Genomic DNA, 21303 nt, shown 5'->3' on the forward strand with positions numbered 1-21303 from the left:
TTGCTATTTTTTTGTTTGTTTGATCATTTTGTTTTCTTTATTTGTTTTTGTGTTGAGTGGCAATACGTGACAAATTAATAACCACAGATATTTACATTTTTTAGAGACAGAAATATCTTTGGAAAGTTCATTGCATTTTGTGTATATGTACATATATATATATTTTGTGTATATATATATATATATATATATATATATATACACACATTCTGTGTGTATATATATATGTACATATACACACGCACATATCTATGATTTAGTGTCACAGTAACAGAGGAGAGTATTACAAACCATAATTTCTCTTTATTTTCTGGGAGTGTGAGTTGTTAAAAATAAAAATAAAAGAACAGTGGGGATACATGTCTAATCAGTGTCACTCTATTACACATCATATCATTCCTCTTTAAAAATAATAATAATTAAAAAAAAAAAAAAAAGGTTCCAGGCAAAGCTGGCAGTCACTGGGAACATTTTTTAGATTATAGTCTTTTAAATTCAAATGTTTAAATCTCTTTTCTTTGACTTAGCATGTCTATCTGATTGTGCTGTGTGTCTTCAAATAGTACTCCCTGGAGCTGATCTTCCTTTCTTTTTGAAACTGTGACCATTTCTGCCTTTTAGAAATAGCTCATAGCTTTAAAACTTGCTTTCTAATTCACAGGTGGAAAGCATGGGCAAGCATCATGTTTAATGAGGATTTCTTCTTTACTTGCTGATACTTTCTAGCAACTTGCTTAACATAGATCTGTAACTTAATGAAGACGTGACAAGAAAAAAAAAATAATCAAAAGGTTAGATATTTCAGGATTACTTCCAGTAGATTCTTGGAAGGGGTCAAACTGGAATCAGAGATCTCCCTTGTACCTCCAGGTGCTTGTGGGTGTTCAGATGAGTATCATAGTGTCCCGGTTCAGTCCCAGACTTTGCTGCTTCAAATGAGATGGTCTCAATGGTGCACTCATTTTTCCTTCTGTCTTTTTTATTTTCCTTTGTTTTTCTAACATTGTTACCTTTCACAGTATGCTCTGGAAAAGCCATAACAGTTTCATCTTCTTTGATCTCACTTCACATCACATGAAGGAGGCAGCGTAGCAGCAAAAGTAGCATCCTTCTTGGATCTTCTTGTTTTGAAACTCTTTATTGGGTTCAGAATTTTTCAGTGAATTTTGGGAGTGAACCAAACAGAACAATTTGGTTGGGCTAACTTAAAGATAGACACATCATTCCACTTTTTCCCTTTTCTTATCCTCGAAGAACTAAACTCCAAGTGTTATCGTTTTTCTCCCTTTGGAGTCTCTGTCCATCCCATAGTTCAGTGGCTTTTTTTGAGACCATCTCCAAAGTTTCAGGTAGGTGAAATGAGAATATTGAGTAACTGTTGAATCTGAAGTTATAGTGAGCACTCTTACATCATGAGATAGATGAGAAGAATAAGAATGGAAAAATGGAATGTTCCCCCACACCTCTTCTTGCATGAAGAGCCAGGCAGAAGTCAGTCCTAAGCTAATATTTAATTCATAGTCTTTATGCTATAATGGATGGGGACAGATATTTCTTGGCTGAATGCAGATGGAAGGAAAAATATATTTTTCTTACATGCTTCCAGCAAGTACTGCCTCAATCTGCATTCAGACCACTGAAATTAAAGAAATCCCTTTTGCTGTGAAGTCTCAAATGCGACAAAGTATGCCAGAATCTATCCCCGAGATTCTCATGAAAGAAAGGCTCTCATGTGCAGATATTTAAAAAAAAAAATAAAAAATACAGAGCTCTAAAAAGAGTAGTAGTAAGATTAGAAAGCCATGTAGTTTACCACTTCATCTTACAGACTTAAGGAATTTCTCTGCTGAAGTAGTAAAATAAATGCTTACGAAATTAACAACTGCGTTTTTTTGTATGCAGTAATGTAGATGTATGTGTGGTGAATGTTAGGAGGCTACACAGAAGTTCACAGAGAACTAACAGGGAAACAAACCTTAACCTCAGAATTGCATGAGAGCCTTTTCATGAAAATCAACAGTAAAGATCTTTTCCTACCCCTAGGTAGAAGTAAAAGGGATTTTTATTCACAGTATGTGTGTAATCTATGCTATAAGGTTAAAGAAGGACAAGAGTACAAAAAATTATACTATCACTAATAACCATAGAGAAATGTCATGAACTGACATCAAGCAGGCAAAGGTGCATGATATGAATAAATTTGAATTGTTTTAAAATGTGTACCTAGTGCACTGCATTACTGATAAATTGTTTGATTTTTCTTTTTGGACCTCAGTTCTTCTAAGGTAGAATCTTGTTTTTCTTATACTTCAGTACTAACTGTAAAGAAAGGTGGAAAATTTAAGCTATGTTTATACAGTTGGATGATTAATTATAAATGAAAAGTGAGTGGAGATAACAGTACTTTATTAATTTCCAGTTATCTCTTCGGCTGTTATAACGCATTGTCTTCGCTTTGTAGCGTGCCTAACAATAAAGGAACGTTAATACATCCTCAATGAATAGAGCTGAAAAACCAGTCATATGCTTTTATATTGTTATTTGTTTCCAAATTAATCTGCTGCAGAAAGGCAGTCTCTGTGAATCAGCTAGTGCCATTATCACTAAAAAGAGATTGTTAGTTGCTCTGAAGATGGAATTTTCTAGTCTTTAAGAGATAAAAACACAGTTGTTTTTCTGAACAGAATGAGCAGTTATACTCTCAGCATTTGCTGTTTTCATTTGAATATTCCAGTTGTTTTCCTTTCTCCTAAACCTATCATACTGTAGGTGAAATCCATACATGTTGTTAAATAAGGAAAAAGCCCTTCAGTGGAACACACATAAGGTCTTATCTCTCTATCATCAAAGTCACTAAGGTTAGATTTAGAAAGGCATTAAAAAAACATGCTTCATGCTCTCAGCTTGTGATAACATTCATAAAGAATCTCCATGTAAGAATCACATAACTGGAACTTTAACAAAAGGGTTTGCATTTCTTACAATGCAGCAAACCCATAGTAGATAGTAGTAGAGAGAGCACTGGGAGGGGAAGCTTCAAGCTCAAGAAGCTGAACAAGGCAGTCCAAAGCCAGCAGGCTTGCTAATGCCTTTCAAAGGCAAAATCTATCCTGGATGGGAAAGAGCGAGTCTTGTTTGTGTGAAGATCTCCTGTTAAATGGCTCTCCAAAGAAAACAAAACAGTTTGGAGGTGGAATGGATGTGGACGTGATGTGTTTTTATGGTGTGACTTGTGAATTAATACTCCTGAAAACAGGAAAATGGAATGAATATTTAAAAATGAAGATGAAATATTTTAGTAATATGAGAAATCTAAAGCTGATCTGTGAAATAGAAAATATGGTTTTATTTTTGTCTGTTTAACATTTCTTAAAAAAAAAAATCTAAATTGTGCTAAAATATAGATAATTTAAAATTAGGGGATGTCATGTTTATTGCAGTAATACTTAAGTATTATTGCAGTAAATGATTGCATAGTTAATAATCCCTATCCTGCCATAATTGCAAATTGCATGTACAGGGCAAGATGAGGCATATGGGACATACAGTGTGCATTAGTTTGATGGTTGCATGTTTTGAGGACTGCTTGGCTCTCCAAAGAGACCAGAGAATCTCATTACATAGTTTCACACAGATTTTTAGAATGAGAGGCTGGGAACTATGTTGTCGATGAGGAGGTACTTCAGAGTACTCTCATGACAGATCTCAGCAATATTGGTGGATTACTATATCATTTTGGAAGGGAAACTGAATGCTAAACAAATGTATGGCAGAACTGAATACAATCAATGATTATATTTAGAATAAAATCATCTGATATTTTAGTATTATCCTTAATTTTCTCGTCTCCTCTTTGTTATCAGCTGCAGTATTATTTCTATTCCTTTGAAAGAATATGTATCTTTATAAACAGTTCAAGAAAAAAATAATAAAAAAGGAGACTATTATTTATCTGACTCTTTGCAGAATTCAAACAGCTGAATTTTGATTATTTGTTCACTGAGAATGTCAGTTATTTCATGAAGCTGGGAATTAATACATATACATATTTATTTTCAGATAGCTTTGCAGAGTCAAGCCTGTAGTTATGGTAAACCCAAATATTGATGAAATATTGACTGAAATATGTTCATCTTTCCTAAGGGAATGAGACCAAATTAGATATCATTTCACAGTCCCACTATTTCTAATTTCACTGAAGTTTCCTAAGTAAACTTTTTTCACACACAAAATTTATATGCTTTACAACCCGCACCGTCTTTTCAAAGTTTCAGTGCGAGTATGTGTGAAGGTGATACCAATAAACACTGTGGAAAAATACAACAGTATTGGTATAGTGATTGAAGATATTATACTGAGCAGAGTAGGAATGAGGTATGCTGCCCCTAAACTTACTGTGAGTACTTGGCATATGCAACAATTCAATGAAACAGTTGTGACAAGATACAAAAAATTTCAGTCATATTCACTCTCCATACAGTAAATTTCCTTTCTAGTAGGTAAGGCTTTAAACAAAGAAAACATTAGGATATATCTCCCTCTGTAGGATTTTGCATCATTGAAACAGAATGTCTGAGTAAGTGGCTCACAGTGATTTAGTAGTTCTCTGGTCTCGGTTTTGTTTTTATTTTTATTTTTTTGTTTCAAGTAGCTTCACCACGCAGACTGTTTAATATATACAAAACTGCCATGTTTAGTAGCAATAAAACAGATGGATATACAGTTGTCACCAAAATAGTCTGTATCAGAATAGAAGCTATTCACAACATTTTAGGCTAAGTATCTTTATGTTCTTTTTTAATAACTACGTATACAAATATTCTCTCAGTATGTCTCTCTCCAAGCAGCATTTTTTTTAAAAAAAAAACCTAAAACATGTATACTGTTATGTTTGGGTATGTGGACTGCTCTGAAAGTAGTGCCTCCTGTTTCTTTTCATGGAGACAATAAATGCAAAGAGTTCAATAATGCTGTTTGATAAAGCACATTCTCATTGATAAAAGGACCATTTCTCAACATAGTCATTTCCAGCAGTGATGAACAGGAGCCTGCGTGCTGCAGTTGTTAAAAACTCACCCTTGGATGTGACTCACTATTGCTGTCACCACTGCTGAAATGCACCACCCACTGTCTCACTGTGCTCACATGCACCAACTGGTCTTCATAAATGGTCAGCAAGTGTCAATGAATGTCATTAGGTGCATTTTTTTTTTTCCACATGGAGGAATTCAAGCACATACCTTTGTTTCACATGCACTTCCATGTCAGATGCCACTTTGTCAGACTGCCCCTCTGCTGCTGTCTGTCACACGGCAGCAACATGTAATGGAATATTGGTAGGCAGGTTCAAACTGTATTGCTGTACCACCAACATCCGCCTCTGATGTTGTGAACCAACATAATAAAATAGATGTAGCTTTCAGAGAAGCCCTCATATATTTGGTGGAGGAAGTCCTTATATTGGTGAAAGAATTGCTTTCAAGCAACTTATTTTCTGAGAACCATAAATAAATAAATGAGTTGCATCAATGAAAACATTCTGAAATATTCTCCCAAGCGTAGAGAGTTCCATTGCTATTAACAGCCATGATCTGAAACTGTAGCACACCTGGAGCTTCTTACTTAAGAAAGTCTTAATATAATCAAAGATGTTTGCTATGGCTGCTTAAAATAATTTTGAGACTGATTTGGGATTGTATTTTCATAATTTTGACCATGCAATGCTTATTAGATAATTAAGGCTGCATTTGTAATTGTATATGGTTGTTGGAAGCAAATTTATTATTTTTGCAACTTTGGTTGAGTTTTCTGCATGTGTAATTTGTATTCTTTAAAACATGCAGTTGTAGTTTGTATTACTTGAATGTTAGTGCTCTTTTTTTCTCTCTCCACCTGCCCAAGCATCTTTATTCCATTAATCTGTGAATACAAATCAGATAGAAGTCTATCATATTACAATCAGTCAAAGAGAAAAACCTTTATCAGCAGTAAGAATTGCTCTAATTCAGAACTTTCCAGCCACAGTCATATTTTATTTTATTTTATTTTATTTTATTTTATTTTATTTTATTTTAATCATATTACAATCAGTCAAAGAGAAAAACCTTTATCAGCAGTAAGAATTGCTCTAATTCAGAACTTTCCAGCCACAGTCATATTTTATTTTATTTTATTTTATTTTATTTTATTTTATTTTATTTTATTTTAATTTTTAATTTTTAATATATGAGTTTGAATGTAATAGGGTTTTCCATGGGTACATGCAGCTGTTCATGTGATTCTGCTTTTTCTCTGGTGAAAAAGGTTGTCTGTCCAGCAGTGCTGCACTATTGTACTTACTGGTTTTCAGACTGCTTCATGGAATTCAATATAAATATATATGGGATGGCTTATCATCCAGCTATGTGAAATTGCGTTGCTGCTTTCTTTGAATTACTCCTCACTTTGTCTACATATCCATATTACCTATTGTCCTAGTTTTGTTGGCTGGCTGTGGCTGTCATTATTTTCATGTGGCATGTTAGAATATTTAACGTCAAGTTTTTTATCTGAAAAAGGTTATAAGACGTGTGGTATTTGGTGTATAAATCTGTTGCAAACAAATGAAAAACTGTTATTTTAATTAAAGAATATGTTATTTCTAATCCTTGAATGCAAAGGCTGTGTGCATAACCTACTAGGTTGCAACATGTTTTTCTTTACTCAAATGTTTCCCTAAATTATCATTGTGGAATTGTTAGTTGAAAATAAGAAATAAATCCTCTATTCTTATTCCTAGTGAAATGTCTGTTGTTGGTAAGGTATCTTAGATTGCTGGGAAGCGTCTATATTTGTTGCACGGTGATTTAACCGTTCTGTTGTTCTAACTAAAACCTCAGTGATTTAGTATTGCACAAACTCTAGGCTGACCTGAATCACTTAGCTTATTTGAATAGGTGTTCTTACACAACCAAATAAAATGTTTTGTATTTGAAAAAGAGCGTAATATTGGAAGATCCCAATTATTACACTTTTTTCTTTCTTCTAAAACCTTGAGGTGCTCTGCTTTCCAAATCAAATCAGTTTCTTTTTATCACTTGCAATAGTTTTGTTACTCCAAAATAGTTTTGTTAAGTGAGACCATTACAGCAATTCTGAGTCCCTTTACAGTAACCAAATCTACTTTCATCTTGGGTAGAATCTGATCTGGCATATGAGACAGAGAAAGGAATAAGGTTCCTGTGTTATGCTGAGCTGCATTAACAAATCCCAGCTTGGAGTTAAATTAAGTGTAATTGCGTGTATTCATGATTGTTTTATATATATTTTAGAAAGTGATTTAGGAACAAGTAACTTCCAAAATACAGTGCCATCTGCACAAACATTAAAGTGAAGAATCTTGCAAACACAGTATGAGCCACATCATGTGCAGATTTCAACTTGTATTTGAACTACACTTACAGATTTGTGAAGCTAAAGTAAAAACATTGCACATCTGCTGGAAAAAATAATAAGCTGGCCACTAATCCTATAATTTCCTGTGGTGAACTTTAAAGGTGCAATATTTTGTTTTGTTTTTGCTGTATGCACTCTTGCAATTCTCTGCAAGAGCAATTTACTGGTGGCACAAAAATATAAGCAGGTACGTGTACGCTGTGCTTTAATCTCTCTGTAAAGAGTATTTACTGTAAAGCATTGTGCATAACACTGGGTAAAATGTCAGGCAACTGGTTACAAAAATGTCCATAAAAGAAAAATACCCATCTAATAATTCTCTATTGATTACTTGAGCGTTAGTGAGTGCTATACACAGTGTCTCATGAAACTACAAGATATGAAGTGTGAATAGTCTTTAAAAATTTTATTGACTTCCATCTCACAGTTTTATTCAGGGACATCAGTAAATTATCTCAGGAGTGCTGCTTTTTTCACATGATGTATCTAGAGCTCTAGTTAGTTGTAACTAACAGAGAAGAAGCTATATTACAGGTGTAATCTAATGAATAGGTAAGGAAGATCTTATCTTCAGGTGCTCAAAACAGAAGAGGAGCCTGCATATCTTGCTTCTGAATGATTGGAAATGGTTTCTCATAAAAATTTTTGCAGTATTTCTGTGCATATGAAGCGTGTGAGGACAGGCTGAAGGAATGGCTTGTTCAGCCTGGAAAAGACCTCATTGTGACCTTTCCAGTATTTCAAGGGAATTTATAAACATTAGGGAAATCAACTTTTTACAAGGGTAGATAGTGATAGGGCATGGGAGGAAGTGATTTTAAACTAAAAACGAGATTTGGATTAGATGTCAGGAGAAAGTACTTTACTGAGAGAGTGGTGAGGTGCTGGCACAGGCTGCCCAGAGAGGCTGTGGATGGAGGTGTTCAAGATCAGGTTGGATGGGGCCCTGGGCAGCCTGGTCCAGGTCTAGCGGTTGCCAGTCCTTCCTGTGGCTGTGGGGTTAGAACTTGATGATCTTTGAAGTCCCTTCCAACCCAAGCCATTCTGTGATTCTACGGTCAACATTTCATTTCATCATTCTGTGATAAGAAGTGTTGAACTACAGTGTCTTTGAAGCCATGGTAGGAATCAATGAACTGTTTTAGATGGCTTTTCTTAAGCTGATTTGACACAGATAAGCCCATAGGAGCTTGATTGTTGCTTGTTTATACAGGCAGGTAAAATCTAGCACCCTTATCCCCTCCACCCTTGTGCCAAGACCATGTGGTTTGTGGCATTCAAATCAGAAATAAGAATGGCTTTTGTTGTTAGTGTCCATTTGCAGCTGCTAAACAGGTTTTGTTACTTGATTCCTGTTGGTCTTCACTCTTAAGCTTTGCCTATGTGCTAGCAGGGTGTCTGTTGGACCTCTGGTTTTCTGTGCTGAACCAAGTGACATACTGTACATCCCCCTCTTTTCATGGTAAAGGATTTACTGAAGGATTTACTGAACACTTTTTGAAGTGTTTCAGTTCTACCAGCTTTCTTACTGCTTGTGCTGTGGAGAGGTCACCTGAAATAACAAAAATACTGCTCCTGTTTTTCCTCCTTCCATGTGTACCATTCTCTGTTAGACAAGGGCAGAGTGCCACCCATGCTGTTGCTGTTGGAGAATGCAGAGCGTTCATCACACAGCTTCCTACTGTTTCCCTCTGTATTTCAGTGTCAAGATAAAGTGCCTTTCTTTGAAGTGGCAGAGAACAGTCAGAGCAAAGTTTGTTTTTAGTTGTCTTTTTCTTTTTTTTTATTGTATTGACAATGGCAGTTACTTCAACTCAACTCAACAGGTCTAGAGTACAGTTCTTTTTATACTAAATCAATAACGCTATTCCAGACATCCTTGATGTCTGTAGAGGTTTTGATCTAAACATGGCCAGTTCAAATGCAGAAAATGGTGAACTGATGCCATTAAAACCAAACATTTCTGAAATCTGCGAGGCTATGTAGCCAGACTTGAACCTTGCCATTTGTACATGTTGATCTCTTCTTTGGGTGTGTTGGAGGGAGAGCGTTTGTTTACTTTGTTTTTCTTTTTTTTTTTTTTTTTATCTTTTCTATCTGTTTTTTTTTTCACTCTGGGTTTGGTTTATTTGAGAAGATGGGGAGAAACATATCTCTACAGGGAAGAAGTAATAAAAAGAGTATTTCCTTTCTTGTGTCTTGTTTGTGAAACCATTACAAGGAAAGCAAGTTTAGAAATAAAATATAATTTGCTGTGAAAGTGACAGTAAATGGAAAAGATATTTTGTTTATTTCTTTTGAACCAGTAGGAGACATTAACGAATAAGTAAATGTGGCTTTGAGTTAGCCTGTGGTGCTTGTCTTATGAAATAAACTTTTGCATAAAGTCTTTTTCTTTGTTCTGACACTACAGAATCCGTCAGTTTGGAAGCACAAAAAGTCTATGTATGTCAGTGTATTTAGTGTTTTGTATTGAAGTACTGAAAATTTTTGATTGAGGTCAGAAAATGTCTGATGTTATTTAGCAATGGCTAAACTTTATAAGTCCTGAAATATATGTGTTTTTGTTTTTTTTTTCTTTTAAGAAAATAGTTATAAACAATGCTCGCTCATTTGAATGTGCTAAGAACATGCATTCAGAATGCACGAGCTATGCATTAAAACATGCTGTTTCCCAACATATTTCCCTCAGTGTAGTAAAGGTGATGATGTCAGGCACACAGGGGAGCATGCAGGCAAACGTTCCTTGCATCTAGGGAGCAGTTACCTAATTTGTGAGCATAACTAATTTCAAAACCTGTCTTGGGAGCTTGAGATCTGTGCATGATCAACCCTTGCCATTCTCTGTTCACTCTATTTGTGAGTGGATGAAGAGTTTCCTGAAGTTCAGACTCACTCAAAAGATTTATTTTTTAAGTGCTTCTTCTTGCTGTGGGCTTGATACTCCATTGGATACTACAGTCACATCTGATTTTACAGAAGCGTGGTTTCTGCCAAGACAAGCACCCTCTGCTTTAATACTGTTAGCATCTTATAGACAGAAATCATGTGAATACTGGTAATATAAAATGCATATGTATTTAATGGAAAGCCTTATAAGATTAAAAAGTCTTAATTTCTCTTAAAAATAAAATGAAAAGAACATAAAGCTTTTTTTTAAAAAAAACAACAACAACAAAAAAAAAACCCAAAAAAAACACCACACTGTCCCTTCTAAAATAAACGTGATTGCAATCCTTGAGTCAAACTTTGAAGGTTTCTTCATATTATCTTAGACTTTGTTCTTCCTTGCTGACATTTGTAAATCCTATAATTCTCCGTTGTTGTGTTATTGCTGGTATAGCAAAATAAGGGATCCTCAGTATATTTTAAATCTAGTTTTTATCTGTCAGCATAGATTTCATTATAAATGGACTAATTTCCTAGATGCAGGTGGATGTATTCCAGAGAGCTAATAATTTTCTTCTGCAAATAAGGCAACCCCAAACCCTTTGTGGCTGTTGTGTTTTGTTGGCAGAAGTACAGCGGAGCAGATGTCTCCAAATCAGTGTAAAGTTCTGCTGCAGAGGCTGCACTTTGCAGTTTTATTTTACCAGTGGATGCATGTAAGGCTGTAGGTGAAAATTTTCTTCAGCTTATTAAATGTGTTATCACTATAGTTATAATCCATCACTGTTTAAAAATAGCTTTTTTTCATGAACATTTTGATGTTTTGAAATTAAAAAATAACATTTCCATTTCCAATTTAAGGTTGACATTTCTTGGTACTTACTTTTGCTCATTTCACTGCTTTCTGTGGGCCTTTTTTATCCTCTAAATATTAAGATAGTCATAATAAAAATAGGGCACATTTTTCTGAGTAATACAAACTTTATTATAATATATTTTTATGGACATTGAATGAATTTGTTCCTTTTTAATTGGGGAAAAAAGAAAAAAAAATGTAGAACATTTGGCCATGTTCTTTGATTAGGAATGTTGTATCTTGAGAGTATCTGAAGTCCTGGATTTACTCCCTGCAACCTGTAAGCTTTCCTTTCGCTTTTCAGAATACATTTGAGGAAGTTACTGCAAAATATAAGAATTCTACATTCTAATTCATTTTCATTGCTGTTCTGTCTTTAAGAACACCTTTATGTATTAGCATTCCATAGGAATGGCTGGTGGGTGTAAACTGGCTTTGATGGTGCGTTTTGGGAAAGAGTCCTACAACTACAACATAAGAAATAAAAAAGTATAAATGGTAAAGAAATCTAAGAAACTTTTAGCTGCACTTTAAGGGGAAAAAAAAAAAAAGAAAAAAAAAAAAGAAGAAAAAAAAGCAAGCACTATAACAATATAAATAAGCAAATGTCAGATTTGTCAGCAGGGGTAAACTTTTCTAGCTAAATCAAATATTAATATCTTCTCATTGACATTAAAGTAATGCTGTGAATAACAGAAAACTGTTTTCATCCTTTAACAAGAAGATATTTTCTGTGCATCTTCATTCCAATATAATCATTTTTCTAAAGTCTTTTTCTCTCTCCCTGTTTGAGGTGCTCAGCATAGTTGCCTGCTGTATTTTTGCTTTGAGGGGTAAAGAGACATTAAAAACCAGAGTTACTCAGACCAAAGATCTCAGCTTACAATTTCTGCAGCTCTTCGACACTCTTTAGCAGAAAACACATATATAATGTAAACAGGTATATTTTCTTTTCCATTACATCTGTTTTGTCTGGTGTTGTACTGCTGAGGTCTGCTTCATAGATAAGTAAATTAGTCAACGCATTTAGAAATCGATCTTTTAACTTATTATTCAGAATGCTATGAGTATGTAAATTAGAAAAAAAAAAACCAAACAATCCTATATGATGCATTTGTGAGAGAGTATTTTACTTAATCACATGGGACCAAATTCAGCCAAAAATGTACAAAGACTGTGCAATAAGCTGGAAGGGAGATTAAGAGGACTATCCAAAGTCATTCAGGTGCACGTAACAAAAGAGGGTGAAGAACTTGCATGCAGAAGAACTAAGTTAAGTTTTTTTTCTGTGTTTGCCAGAGTTTGTGAGACTCATATTTAATCTGTAGTATTTACTCTGGCATATATTTTTTGTGTCACAGTGCCGCCCTTTAGAATTGCTAAAGCTCAATGTGTGTGCCACGTAGACACTGAATTTCTGAGCTTTTAGATGTGAAGTTATTTAGGATGATTAAAATTGTGAACTCTTTTCAGCACTACTGTCACACTCATTATTCCAGTTGAGCATTTTTCACTGCTAAAATTGTTTCCAGTCTTCATAACTTAACTTTTTTTTTGGCTTACGACATCAAACATTTCATCACTCTCAAAAAATTCTATATCAAATGTATAAATCATTGCCAGCTAGAAATCCTTTAACTTAATTAACTTCTGTGCAACCTACTCAGGTCCTCATACAGAGAATTCCACTTTTTATCACTTGATGTATAAGAGCATATGTCAGGTCAAGTGGTGCCAGATGATGTACAGAGAGATACAGTCAAGCTGTAATCAGAAAGGACCAACTTCCAGCTCATGCTGTCCAGATGTTGCAATGGGATCCTGTTGATATCCAGTGAGTCAGAAAATACTGCATTTGGTTATCCTGACGTACAGAAATCCATTCACTGTAACAGAATTTTTGAGATCATGGAGAACCACAGTGAAATTTGGAAATGTGAGGAGATGTGGGGTAGCTTTGTGGAAGCAAGAGAAGTTCCTTCATATTTCTGAGAGACGTAGAAGTAGGTTTTGCATGTGACTGATTTCCTGGGGCTGAAACACAAAACTGAGTTAAATGAATTTTTGAAAGTGATACACTGTGACAAGAGAGGAAACAGACATTTCTCTTCTATTTTCCTAACATTCTTTAAAATGTTTTGGTTTTAATTTTCTTTTTAAAATTGTTTTACTTATTTTGACCTGAAGTTGGTAGAAATTGTGATGTTTGTGATTCATATTTCTTTTATTTGCATACCTTGGATAACCCAGAAAATACCTTTGTTTGTCAGGACAACATGATAACATATAAGAAAGTAATTTCTTGACATTACAGAATATGCATATTACAGAAAATGCATATGTGTTAAATGCTGGTGCAGCAGAAGTAGATGTTTTGTTTGAACATGATGTTGTGGAGAAGTTACAGTAGTATTCATAATACTTGATACTGAAGGAAACTTAGAAGAAGGAAAACAGTGCTTTTTCTACTAATAAATAGTAATAATAGAATCATGTGGAATAAAATACATGGCAGAAGTAGGGCAAGAGGATTAGCATAGAATATGGTGTTCTTGCAGTTTATGCCAGCCCATGTAGTGTGAGATGGAAATCCTGGAGCTTGGATTGATAATGACTGTGAAAATGAAAGAGAATAAAAAGATAAAAAATGTCTGTAATCTCACCTTTACATGTGAGATAGTGTGGTCATGTGTAATGGAGGCAAGAGAGACTGTTGCCTGAAATAGTCCCTTACCTTATGGGAAATATGGAGCTTAGTAGAATAATAACCTAGCAGAGAGGCAGTGAAATGAACCTTGAGGAAACAGATGTTATAGCAATAATCCTTTGGGAGTCCAAAAACTTAGTGTGAGTGATAATCCATTTGTAATCATTGAGGAAAAAAACTGTGACTGTTGTACAGCACTCACAGCAGAATTATGCACAGATTTCCCAGTTATTCTTTCAAGTGTTAGTAAGATCTAGATATATAATTCTGTTTGTACAAAGTGTATTTCAATTGGATAATGAGCTGTTGGCTTATCTAAGTTGTTCAAGCACAGAATTCTGTGTTATTTATCAGTGAGTACACTTGTTTCAGGATTTGGCATGGCAGTGTGGGATATTCTAGATCCCAGCTGAAAATAAGACAAAACATATAGATTGTGTGTGTGTAGGTATTTTATGTGTTCTGAATTTTTCAAAGGACCTTTTCTTGTTCTTGGTCCTTGCTAATTGGAACAAGTAAGAGGAGAAAGCTGTGTTACCTCAAGTATTGCATTTCTCCATGAATGTCTTACATTTAAAAAATGATTTCATAGAAAGAAAATGCTAAATAAGATTTATTCATCAGAATGTTGTCATTTGACTTCTGATTTTAAATGTGGTTGGTTTTCTTTCATCTTCCTGTGATTTTGTGTCTGATTGGAAATTTTTGAGAAGCCTTAAAAGAACTCTTTTTACATTACCTAATTCACACTCAGTAATTTGCTTTTACCACCACACACACACACAGAGAAAACTATTTATTATTCAACATGCAAAAAGATGTGCAGTTTTAGTCTTTGGTTAGTTTCATTTCATTTCTCCTTTATTAAAAACAAACAAAAAACCAAATTTCTCCAAAATTTCTTAAGAAACCAAGTAATACCTCTCCAACACCAACACTCCTAAATATAACCTTGTTTCTAGATAGGGTAACTTTACAAATTGAGGTAGAGAACTAAATTTATGAACCTCTCTTCCATGTTTTGTACTGTATTCTCTTTTTTGGTACTATATGTATGTGTTCGTAATCCAAAGGTAATTACTGCTAATTACATGTGCTCTAGGCCATGCTGAAATGGACTGGCAGATAGATACTGTGTACAAGAAATAGAGAGAGACTGAATCAGCTGATCTGAATTTACAATAGTTGAAATTAAACAAGCAATAAAATACAGAATTCCATAAAGCTTAGACTGAATTAGAAGGTTTATATTTGAAATATGAAAGTAGAGTGGAAAATATACTAAAAAAAAATTCTCATTTTCCCTTTGTTATGTTTAACAACTCCATATTAGAAATAGGGCTTGAACCCAGTAATTTTTCTTTCTCTTATAAACCGAGCCTTCTACTTTCTTTTGGATGTATTTTTTGTTTCAAGTGACAGCTACATCAGTAAGATTACAATCACTACCATGTCTCTTAATACATCACTTAAGAATGCCACCTGAAGATATCTTAATACGACCACTTCTCTTAACATGATGACTTATTATGGCTGCCTGCTCGCTGCTCGTGTTATTGCTCCTGGCCTTTGTGGGTCTGACTGTACATGTCAAACTTAAATGAATGTTTCGTATATGTTCATATTCATAAACAGTTTATTTTCTTTTGTGATGTTTACCCAGTCCTATGAAGAGCTTACGATACTTTTCTTCCGAGCAGTACTGCACTTGCTGTGCTATGTTTTCATATGTACTTTGAAATCCTTGCAAACACTTGCAGAATGGATGCCAGCCAGTTTTGCAATTTCTTCCAAGTTTCAGTGCTGCCCAGGCTTGTTTCACTTGCTGCAGGTCACGTGGCTTGTAATACATCCTGCTTTTCTGCAGAGTTTAATTTTGTTCTTACTTGTTTTTCTTGCTAAGAGTATTTCTCATTGTACTTTGCATTGCCCATAGCACAATAGTTTTTCAGTCAGCATCATCGTTCACGTTATGCATGTGCATATGGTTGTAACCTGTTGTGAAGGAATAGAAGGTAATTGTATTTCTGAGTCATTTCTCAGACACAGTTTCAGCTTTTGCTTATTTTATAAACTACTATTCCAGAAGTGTTTTTTCAACTGTCTCACATAGTGTCATTTGTATTTTTTTTTCCCTTTACGAAAAAATCTCTTTTCCTGTTCTTAGGTCATTTAGTTTTCTGACTTTTTCCACTCTCATAGACTTGCATGTTAAGATAGTTTCTCCAATACTTATTTTGAGAGAGAATGCCAGGATTTACCTTTCTGAGTGTTTTGATGCGGAAGGTTCGTGTTTCAGGTACTCAGTAGTGAGGAATAATTTCAAACACATTGGAAGGTCTCTGGATTTTGTTATAGAATTAACATATCTGCTTTAAGTTAAACAAAATTTATTGCTAATCCAAAAAGAAAAAGGAAAGTGTGCAAGAAATAAAAAGTTCTCATTATAAATGAGAAGAAATAATTCTTCACCTGGTTCTCAATAATAACTTGAAATGTTCTATGATACTGTGGTGGCAGATATGTTTTGTCTATATGAAATACAAATTTCATATAGACTTATGCAAGTTTACTTAACTGAGTCTATAACATAGTCTTCATACTTTGATTTCGATACAAGACAGGAAGAAGTTCTAGATATCAACTGTGGCTTTAGAAGAGTCTTGCCTAGAAGTCTTATCACAGCCCTTTGCCTCAAATCTTTAGCTAGAAGGATGGAACTTGAATCATTTTTTGTTACTACTTAATTAAGTAGTTAATGAATTCAGCCATTACCATGAAATTACACTTTCACTTAAAAAATAATAATAAAAAAAAGTAATGGATTACTCTTTTTCCTTCAAATCAGTTCTGTGATCCAGTGAATGAAAAGACACGTATTATGTGCTTGCCTTACAATGACAATGCCTCTTTTACTTCAGGTTGGCTCTCTATGGTTGATAAACATGTAAATAAGTAAAGAGCAGGTTTTTAGAAGTCTTAGTATATTCTGAGCAGACAAAAGCACGATGCAAAGCTAAAAAGAAGGAGACTGTATGGGAACTGTTGTATTATGGTCTGAACCTCTGACCACCTGAGGCAAGTGCTGAGTCAGCCATGGGAGCACAGGTGAAGGCAGTTCAGCTGTGTGACCTGAACGGGTGGAGCCTGGCTGCACCTCTCCTAGACACCATTTAAGGGCTGATTGCCACTGGGAATGGTTCTCTTTTTGGAGATCGCTCCCTTTGCAGTTTTCTACCCTGAGCTTAGGACACAGGTGAGTGTTTCATTTATCTCTGAGTATCTCTTTCTGTTTTCTTTCCACTGATCTTTCTAATTATGCAACCTATGAAATACCATCCTAACCATGTTGCTTTGTTTACTGTACATTTGTTGATTGTTCAGAGACCTACTAGTGCTATTTTATCTATATTTGCTTACATTCAGATTATTTAAATAATCTGTATACTTAAAACATCAAAGGGAAGTTAAACATTAAGAATTGAAGAAAATTATGGACAAACTATTTCCAAACAGTGCTAGATCAGTTAAAAGGTTCTGTATAGAGTGTTTGCAAGGACAGAAGTTTAAGAAAAAAAAGTGAAAACAGTTTAGGACTCTGTTAGATGTGTTTGTGTGTGTGTATTTATGATTTTAAGATCTTATGTATTTAAGATCTGACTGCTGGCTATAAACTGCGTTTTGAATATCAATGGTGATATTGAGAACAGAACAGAAATGTAGATTACGGAAGTACTGTGTTCTGGCTAGACGCAGACTGCTGTAGTTTGACTTTATTGCTATGTTAGTATTATTTATTCTCCATGAAGTATTGTCGTCTGTTTTATTTTGGAGTTTAACTGACCTTGCTGCAAGGCATATTGTTGTGGTTGTACTTAAGAGAAATGATGCTTCAGTCCCTTTATAACTATGGATTTAGTTGCTCTTACTTACTCAGGATTTCTGTGGCAGACATCAGTACCTGAGCTGTATCCACATGTAAGGCTGTGTTTGTTTTGTATTTGAAAGCAACTTCTTAAAATGTCTTTGAAAAGGTTGTGTTTGGGATTTTGAAAAGTCTACCAAAAGACTGGGAATATAATTCCTGATATGCTGGTTTTTTATTTGTTGTTTTTTTTCATGCTCGTTTCTTCTTCAGAAGAGATTTTAACTTGAAAACAATGTATTTTAGATCTAGCCTAGATTAACTTGACCTCTTTAAATGTGAACAGCAGTTATTAGCATGCAGAGTGAATTTATCCTGTTCAGACTGTAAGTGCTGCAACTTGTAAGGGGTTGTGGCAAAGAAGGGAATTTATCTGTTTTTTTGTGGCTGGTAATGCATCAAAAATAACTGCTGAAAAGTATAGGATATTTTTAAATTTATGGTCATTATTTCAATAGATAATTCCTCTAAATAGGCTCGTGGAATTACAAGGTATTGATCAAAATCTATAATGTCATTAATATTGATAGAACAGTAATTTCTGTAAGTCTGAAAGATCATGTATAATGATTGTATGATAGAAGAAGGCTTGAGTTACTGTACAATTTTCCAGAATCTGTCCTGAACAAAGAACGGCTGAAGCCATGCTATGTTCTCTTGATGATGCCTGGCATGCCAGCACAGCTAAAATAGGACATTTATCTCTCTACACCTCATTTGAGTCCCTTACTAATGCTGACATCTGTTCAAATCTTAATTACCACATTACCTCAAATAGTCCCATGTCAAATCTAACCTAAATTAAAAATATCTCAAAAAACAGAAGTGCAAAACATCTCTATATATTACAGTGATAAATAATTTGCATAATATTAAAAGCGTGAAGCTTTTTATTAATCTGAAGATTTTTTTATATTGAAGTCTATTTTTGACTTTTTTTTACTGTTGTATGTGTAAATTGATTTGAGTGCATCGTAAAGCAAATTTTTAATATGATATGCAGTACTTCCTTAGTTATGCATCTCAACTTAAGGAAGAAATTGATTAAAAAAATAAATAAACCAAGACTGAAATATTTGTGCCATGTTTGATACCTAAATACTGAGCATGTTATAAAGTGTATAATATAAGTATTTGAGAAGCAGAACACATATATTTCTTTTTGCTTAGTCAGAGTAACTCAGTGGATTTTCTATCAGTAACGTAGAGGTGTTTGCCTGTATTTTTGTGCTCTCTTCTGTAATGCAGAAATTAATACATGCCCACGATCTATTACATGCTAGGTTACTGCCTCCAAAACTAGTACAAATCTTCAGCCTCTCCCCCTTGATAGGGACTAAGGAGTGAGGTATTCAAAAGAAAGAACTAAGTTCTTGCCTTCGAGTAACCTGATCCATGCTCAGTTAAATACTGTGTTCTTGAGCTTTGCATTGCTCTTACTGGAAACTACATCTGTAAACATGATTCTGGGATGCCAATAAGTCTCTGTATTTGTGTATTCCCTTATATTTAATGATGGATTTTGTTTTAGAGTTTCTTTATTTTAGCTTAGTCTAACACCATAACAGCATCAACTGAGTTAGCTGCATTCTCTTCTATGGAATAGTTTACCAACTACTAATGAGGTACATCTGCGTTCCTCTTGCAAAAGCAGATAATGCAGAGTCCATTCTGGATTACCAAACCTTTCTTTTGTATTATAGTATGACAGGGAAACTATAAAAAAAAAAAAAAAAAAAAAAAAAAAAAAAGTCCACTAATTTCTCCTGCCACAACTGCCTTCTCTGTGGAAATGATCTGTTTTCACATTTAAACACAGTGGATCTTTGATAGCTAGTAGAAAGAGTGTTTGGGGATACGTGGTTTAAAAGGTCATGAAGTTTCTAATGTGTATCTACATAATTGCATGCTTTTGCCTTTCAGAAGCAAGTGAATGAGACAAGAATTGGGGCGTGCTGTTCAAAATTGTTTTCTAATGATTAAGTCTGCTGCCTCAAAATGTAACTGCAGCTCTCAGTCCTTCCTAATCTTCTGTTACCTTGCATCTGCTTTCGTCGTCTCCTTAAGTGCATTTAGGAACAACAAGACTTTTCATCAGCCACAGCTTGCTGTCTCTACTAGGACCGCTAAGATCAATACCGTGTACTCTACCTCTAGAGGAGATGAGTGCATTTTATGCTTAAAATTTAGCATGTCATCAGCTCTTCTATTTTAGAAATGGTAATATAACCCTGCAGCACTAAGGACCTTGCTGAAGGCTTACACACTTGAAAACAGCAGCAAGCCTGTTGCTGTAATTGTAGCATATCGTTGCTGATTGATATGCCTGTTGGGTGGGTTGCTTAAATGTGTGCTTCCTTTCCATCTTTTCATGTTTTGTAAATTTGGAGGTGCTTTAAAATCAAAGTGAGATTCAGTGACCTCACAGATGACATTCAGTGACTTTTCATGTTTTAAAAAAGGCACAGAGTTCTGAAATCGGAAATGGAGCTTTAGATTTCCTAGCGGGGAAGTATTTTAGTACCTTGGTCCTGTTTAGTCAGTTCTACGAATTCCATAAGTGTTATTTCACTGTAGTGGGAAGTATAGGACATACATCTCAGCAATTAATTGACTGTCTTTCTGCAGTGGCCCAACTGCCAAGATAAAGATGTGTAAAGTCAGGTTCTGGATATCTCCTTCAGGATTGGCTATCTAAATGTTTACCAAAGCAAATATTACTGAGCACTGCAGTTCCTTGAGAAAGAACAGGCTGTGCTGACTCTGCCTCTGCTTTCCAGAGTACTAAGCACTTTCTCAGGAGGTTGCCTTGGGTCTGTCTCATACCTCTTAAAAGGCGATAAAATCTGCTATTCTACTAACAAAATAGCAGAGTAGTTGTATAGTCTGCACTCTCAACAGGGATATGACTTTGCTGTATTTGGCAGCGTGATGCATCTGCTTGGTCATGCCTGCACTCTGGAGATGTCCTCAGTTGTTAGAAGTGCTTCTGTGACTCAGATTATTGATTTCTGAGAGACTATCTGTACAGGGACATCAAATATATCTTTCTCCTTCTACTCTGGTGATATTAACCTCTTTACATTGTTCTGAGAAAACTTTCTGGTTTTAGTTCTAGTAATGATCTATCTGTTCCCTATGAATTTGTGTTTAACGTTATTATCTCAGGTAAAGTAATGATATGCCATTCCTATCTGTCTTCAACAATGACATTTTTTTTAGTGGAATTATATTTCTGAAATGATTGTTCATACAGTACTGTGTACTGCAAAGAGAATAGTCCATACTCATAGTTCTTTGTAGGTGACTGTTACCATGGTTTGATACCAACTGCCTGTATTTATCATTATATCACATTGGGCTTCTTTTCTATACATATTTTATACTCCTTTCATTTCCAATTCAGTGCTTACTCAGTGCCAGTGGTCAGGCATTGCATTTCTTTTTTCTCTTCTAATTCTTGTTTTTTGCTGAAGCGGAATGGTTATCTTT

General features: G+C 34.8%; 1 protein-coding gene across 1 annotated transcript in view; it reads left to right on the forward strand.

Annotated features, from left to right (window-relative positions):
* The window catches only part of GALNTL6 (polypeptide N-acetylgalactosaminyltransferase like 6), a 429124-nt gene that overhangs the window by 50585 nt on the left and 357236 nt on the right, over positions 1–21303 (forward strand). The window lies entirely within an intron of this gene.

Source organism: Coturnix japonica, chromosome 4 (genome assembly GCF_001577835.2).
Source record: "Coturnix japonica isolate 7356 chromosome 4, Coturnix japonica 2.1, whole genome shotgun sequence".
Lineage (NCBI taxonomy): Eukaryota > Metazoa > Chordata > Aves > Galliformes > Phasianidae > Coturnix > Coturnix japonica.